Source organism: Oncorhynchus gorbuscha, unplaced genomic scaffold (genome assembly GCF_021184085.1).
Source record: "Oncorhynchus gorbuscha isolate QuinsamMale2020 ecotype Even-year unplaced genomic scaffold, OgorEven_v1.0 Un_scaffold_1429, whole genome shotgun sequence".
Taxonomy (NCBI): Eukaryota; Metazoa; Chordata; class Actinopteri; order Salmoniformes; family Salmonidae; genus Oncorhynchus; species Oncorhynchus gorbuscha.
The window spans coordinates 32,501-40,000 of NW_025746211.1; the positions used below are offsets into that span (position 1 = coordinate 32,501).

Genomic DNA, 7,500 nt, shown 5'->3' on the forward strand with positions numbered 1-7,500 from the left:
GTACTGTTAGAGTCAGTGTGTACTGTTAGAGTCAGTGTGTACTGTTAGAGTCAGTGTGTACTGTTAGAGTCAGTGTGTTTACCCTCCACTACAGTGTGTACTGTTAGAGTCCGTGCGTACTGTTAGAGTCAGTGTGTTTACCCTCCACTACAGTGTGTACTGTTAGAGTCAGTGTGTACTGTTAGAGTCAGTGTGTTTATCCTCCACTACAGTGTGTACTGTTAGAGTCAGTGTGTACTGTTAGAGTCAGTGTGTACTGTTAGAGTCAGTGTGTTTACCCTCCACTACAGTGTGTACTGTTAGAGTCAGTGTGTACTGTTAGAGTCAGTGTGTACTGTTAGAGTCAGTGTGTACTGTTAGAGTCAGTGTGTTTACCCTCCACTACAGTGTGTACTGTTTGAGTCAGTGTGTACTGTTAGAGTCAGTGTGTACTGTTAGAGTCAGTGTGTTTACCCTCCACTACAGTGTGTACTGTTAGAGTCAGTGTGTACTGTTAGAGTCAGTGTGTTAACCCTCCACTACAGTGTGTACTGTTTGAGTCAGTGTGTACTGTTAGAGTCAGTGTGTACTGTTAGAGTCAGTGTGTTAACCCTCCACTACAGTGTGTACTGTTAGAGTCAGTGTGTACTGTTAGAGTCAGTGTGTTAACCCTCCACTACAGTGTGTACTTTTTGAGTCAGTGTGTTTACCACTACAGTGTGTACTGTTAGAGTCAGTGTGTTTACCCTCCACTACTAAAGTAGTGTACTACTCTATGGCCCCTGGTCTATAGTAGTGTACTACCCTATGGCCCCTGGTCTATAGTAGTATACTACCCTATGTCCCCTGGTCTATAGTAGTATACTACTCTATGGCCCCTGGTCTATAGTAGTATACTACCCTATGTCCCCTGGTCTATAGTAGTGTACTACCCTATGGCCCCTGGTCTATAGTAGTGTACTACCCTATGGCCCCTGGTCTATAGTAGTGTACTACCCTATGGCCCCTGGTCTATAGTAGTGTACTACCCTATGGCCCCTGGTCTATAGTAGTGTACTACCCTATGGCCCCTGGTCTATAGTAGTGTACTACCCTATGGCCCCTGGTCTATAGTAGTGTACTACCCTATGGCCCCAGGTCTATAGTAGTGTACTACCCTATGGCCCCAGGTCTATAGTAGTGTACTACCCTATGGCCCCTGGTCTATAGTAGTGTACTACCCTATGGCCCCTGGTCTATAGTAGTGTACTACCCTATGGCCCCTGGTCTATAGTAGTGTACTACCCTATGGCCCCTGGTCTATAGTAGTGTACTACCCTATGGCCCCTGGTCTATAGTAGTGTACTACCCTATGGCCCCTGGTCTATAGTAGTGTACTACCCTATGGCCCCTGGTCTATAGTAGTGTACTACCCTATGGCCCCTGGTCTATAGTAGTGTACTACCCTATGGCCCCTGGTCTATAGTAGTGTACTACCCTATGGCCCCTGGTCTATAGTAGTGTACTACCCTATGGTCCCTGGTCTATAGTAGTGTACTACCCTATGGCCCCTGGTCTATAGTAGTGTACTACCCTATGGCCCCTGGTCTATAGTAGTGTACTACCCTATGGCCCCTGGTCTATAGTAGTGTACTACCCTATGGCCCCTGGTCTATAGTAGTGTACTACCCTATGGCCCCTGGTCTATAGTAGTGTACTACCCTATGGCCCCTGGTCTATAGTAGTGTACTACCCTATGGCCCCTGGTCTATAGTAGTGTACTACCCTATGGCCCCTGGTCTATAGTAGTGTACTACCCTATGCCCCCTGGTCTATAGTAGTGCACTACCCTATGGCCCCTGGTCTATAGTAGTGCACTACCCTATGACCCCTGGTCTATAGTAGTGTACTACCCTATGGCCCCTGGTCTATAGTAGTGTACTACCCTATGGCCCCTGGTCTATAGTAGTGTACTACCCTATGGCCCCTGGTCTATAGTAGTGTACTACCCTATGGCCCCTGGTCTATAGTAGTGTACTACATAGGGAACAGGGTGCTGTTTGGGACACCGGCGGCGTTGACAGGAACATCCACTGTGAAGAACATCAGACATCATCCTGTGTTACTGTCTGACTGTCTCTGTGATCTCCGATCTGTTTCCTAGAAGAAGATATTGATTAGATGACATGGTCTACACTTTATATATTTTTAACGAGTTGCTGTCAGCTTGGTATAGGTCAAGTTGTTGTGTGTGTGTGTGTGTGTGTGTGTGTGTGTGTGTGTGTGTGTGTGTGTGTGTGTGTGTGTGTGTGTGTGTGTGTGTGTGTGTGTGTGTGTGTGTGTGTGTGTGTGTGTGTGTGTGTGTGTGTGCGCGTGTACGTACGCGCGTGTCCGTGTGTCTGTGTCAGTGTGTGTCTGTGTCAGTGTGTGTGTGTGTCAGTGTGTGTATGTGTATGTGTATGTGTGTGTGTGTGTGTGTGTGTGTGTGTGTGTGTGTGTGTGTGTGTGTGTGTGTGTGTGTGTGTGTGTGTGTGTGTGTGTGTGTGTGTGTGTGTGTGTGTGTGTGTGTGTGTGTGTGTGTGTGTGCGCGTCCGTGTCCGTGTGTGTGTGTGTGTGTGTGTGAACCCAAGAGGTTGTGTTGCCGGGTTACTTCAAACGGCAATCATTTACAAAATAATACATACGTATATTTATAAAAGTTCTCGATAATATAACCTCAACTAAATAAAATTCCTTGAAGCAGGCCAACCTGTCTATTCCATAAGTCTCAGGTAGAGCTACCAGGATCACGTCAGACTCCCCTCACAATGACCAAGACCAATCTGCCCAAGAAGCCCAAAGATAGACGCTTCTACTCCCGCAGCCCTTCCATGGGACCACTGTCCAAATCACAATGACCAAGACCAATCTGCCCAAAAACAGACGCTTCTACTCCCTCAGCCCTTCCATGGGACCACTGTCCAAATCACAATGACCAAGACCAATCTGCCCAAAAACAGACGCTTCTACTCCCTCAGCCCTTCCATGGGACCACTGTCCAAATCACAATGAATGACCTGACTGGATGTCAATATAAAAACCAACATTCCCACATCCTTCATCACAACGTATAATAATAGACTTACACATCCTTCATCACAACGTGTAATAATAGACTCACACATCCTTCATCACACATCCTTCATCACAACGTGTAATAATAGACTCACACATCCTTCATCACACATCCTTCATCACAACGTATAATAATAGACTTGCACATCCTTCATCACACATCATTCAACACAACGTATAATATTAGACTGACACATCTTTCATCACAACGTATAATAATAGACTTACACATCCTTCATCACACATCCTTCATCACAACGTATAATAATAGACTTGCACATCATTCAACACAACGTATAATATTAGACTTGCACATCCTTCATCACAACGTATAATATTAGACTTGCACATCCTTCATCACAACGTATAATAATAGACTTGCACATCATTCAACACAACGTATAATACTAGACTTACACATCCTTCATCACAACGTATAATAATAGACTTACACATCCTTCATCACAACGTATAATAATAGACTTACACATCCTTCATCACAACGTATAATATTAGACTTACACATCCTTCATCACAACGTATAATAATAGACTTACACATCCTTCATCACAACGTATAATAATAGACTTACACATCCTTCATCACAACGTATAATAATAGACTCACACATCCTTCATCACAACGTATAATAATAGACTTACACATCCTTCATCACACATCCTTCATCACAACGTATAATAATAGACTTGCACATCATTCAACACAACGTATAATATTAGACTTGCACATCCTTCATCACAACGTATAATATTAGACTTGCACATCCTTCATCACAACGTATAATAATAGACTTGCACATCATTCAACACAACGTATAATACTAGACTTACACATCCTTCATCACAACGTATAATAATAGACTTACACATCCTTCATCACAACGTATAATAATAGACTTACACATCCTTCATCACAACGTATAATATTAGACTTACACATCCTTCATCACAACGTATAATACTAGACTTACACATCCTTCATCACAACGTATAATATTAGACTTACACATCCTTCATCACAACGTATAATACTAGACTTACACATCCTTCATCACAACGTATAATAATAGACTTACACATCCTTCATCACAACGTATAATACTAGACTTACACATCCTTCATCACAACGTATAATATTAGACTTACACATCCTTCATCACAACGTATAATAATAGACTTACACATCCTTCATCACAACGTATAATACTAGACTTACACATCCTTCATCACAACGTATAATAATAGACTTACACATCCTTCATCACACATCCTTCATCACAACGTATAATATTAGACTTACACATCCTTCATCACAACGTATAATAATAGACTTACACATCCTTCATCACACATCCTTCATCACAACATATAATACTAGACTTACACATCCTTCATCACAACGTATAATAATAGACTTACACATCCTTCATCACAACGTATAATACTAGACTCACACATCCTTCATCACAACGTATAATACTAGACTTACACATCCTTCATCACAACGTATAATACTAGACTCACACATCCTTCATCACAACGTATAATACTAGACTCACACATCCTTCATCACAACGTATAATAATAGACTTACACATCCTTCATCACAACGTATAATAATAGACTTACACATCCTTCATCACAACGTATAATATTAGACTTACACATCCTTCATCACAACGTATAATAATAGACTTACACATCCTTCATCACAACGTATAATAATAGACTTACACATCCTTCATCACAACGTATAATAATAGACTCACACATCCTTCATCACAACGTATAATAATAGACTTACACATCCTTCATCACACATCCTTCATACGTATAATAGACTTGCACATCATTCAACACCTATAATATTAGACTTGCACATCCTTCATCACAACGTATAATATTAGACTTGCACATCCTTCATCACAACGTATAATAATAGACTTGCACATCATTCAACACAACGTATAATACTAGACTTACACATCCTTCATCACAACGTATAATAATAGACTTACACATCCTTCATCACAACGTATAATAATAGACTTACACATCCTTCATCACAACGTATAATACTAGACTTACACATCCTTCATCACAACGTATAATATTAGACTTACACATCCTTCATCACAACGTATAATACTAGACTTACACATCCTTCATCACAACGTATAATAATAGACTCACACATCCTTCATCACAACGTATAATACTAGACTTACACATCCTTCATCACAACGTATAATATTAGACTTACACATCCTTCATCACAACGTATAATATTAGACTTACACATCCTTCATCACAACGTATAATAATAGACTTACACATCCTTCATCACAACGTATAATACTAGACTTACAGATCCTTCATCACACATCCTTCATCACAACGTATAATATTAGACTTACACATCCTTCATCACAACGTATAATATTAGACTTACACATCCTTCATCACAACGTATAATATTAGACTTACAGACATAATCACAACGTATAATATTAGACTTACACATCCTTCATCACAACGTATAATACTAGACTTACACATCCTTCATCACAACGTATAATAATAGACTTACACATCCTTCATCACAACGTATAATATTAGACTTACAGACATAATCACAACGTATAATAATAGACTTACACATCCTTCATCACAACGTATAATATTAGACTTACACATCCTTCATCACAACGTATAATATTAGACTTACACATCCTTCATCACAACGTATAATACTAGACTTACACATCCTTCATCACAACGTATAATAATAGACTTACACATCCTTCATCACAACGTATAATATTAGACTTACACATCCTTCATCACAACGTATAATACTAGACTCACACATCCTTCATCACAACGTATAATACTAGACTCACACATCCTTCATCACAACGTATAATAATAGACTTACACATCCTTCATCACAACGTATAATATTAGACTTACACATCCTTCATCACAACGTATAATACTAGACTTACACATCCTTCATCACAACGTATAATAATAGACTTACAGACATAATCACAAACATAAGAATCGGTTCCCAAAAGAACTTCATTTAATTATTTCACATTGGACTCATTCACTGGCGTCTTGGCGATAAGGCCACGCCTACACATTGGGAGTTCTACTGGCACGAGCCGACGCCCACTCAGAGGCTACCCAACATTAAATAACTACATTTAACAGGTAGGCTACCTAACATTAAATAACAGGTAGGCTACCCAACATTAAATAACAGGTAGGCTACCCAACATTAAATAACAGGTAGGCTACCTAACATTACATAACTATATTTAACAGGTAGGCTACCTAACATTAAATAACAGGTAGGCTACCCAACATTAAATAACAGGTAGGCTACCTAACATTAAATAACAGGTAGGCTACCTAACATTACATAACTATATTTAACAGGTAGGCTACCTAACATTACTTAACTACATTTAATTAACAGGTAGGCTACCAACATTACTTAACTACATTTAACAGGTAGGCTACCTAACATTACTTAACTACATTTAACAGGTAGGCTACCAACATTACTTAACTACATTTAACAGGTAGGCTACCAACATTACTTAACTACATTTAACAGGTAGGCTACCAACATTACTTAACTACATTTAACAGGTAGGCTACCAACATTACTTAACTACATTTAACAGGTAGGCTACCTAACATTACTTAACTACATTTAACAGGTAGGCTACCAACATTACTTAACTACATTTAACAGGTAGGCTACCAACATTACTTAACTACATTTAACAGGTAGGCTACCAACATTACTTAACTACATTTAACAGGTAGGCTACCAACATTACATAACTATATTTAACAGGTAGGCTACCTAACATTACTTAACTACATTTAACAGGTAGGCTACCTAACATTACTTAACTACATATAACAGGTAGGCTACCCAACATTAAATAACTACATTTAAGCTCTGTGTCTCAGTGCTTGAGGTGTCACTACAGACACCCTGGTTCGATTCCAGGCTGTATCACAACCGACCGTGATTGGGAGTCCCGTAGGGCGGTGTACAATTGGCCCAGCGTCGTCTGGGATTGGCTGGTGTAGGCCGTCATTGTAAATAAGAATTTGTTCTTAACTGACTTGCCCAGTGGAAACCTAAGGATCCGCCATTTCTTTCCATTTTTTTTGTTGCCTAAAATGACATACCCCAATCTAACTGCCTGTAGCTCAGGACCTGAAGCAAGGATATGCATATTGTTGGTACCGTTTGAAAGGAAACACGTTGAAGTTTGTGAAAATGTTAAAGGAATGTAGGAGAATGTAACACAATAGATCTGGGAAAAGATAATACAAAGAAAACAACCATTCCGTTGTATTTTTTTCGTAGCATCATCTT

General features: G+C 39.7%; 1 protein-coding gene across 1 annotated transcript in view; it reads left to right on the plus strand.

Moving 5' to 3' along the window:
• Positions 1-7,500, plus strand: part of LOC124022794 (synaptotagmin-17-like) — a 58,832-nt gene that overhangs the window by 7,092 nt on the left and 44,240 nt on the right.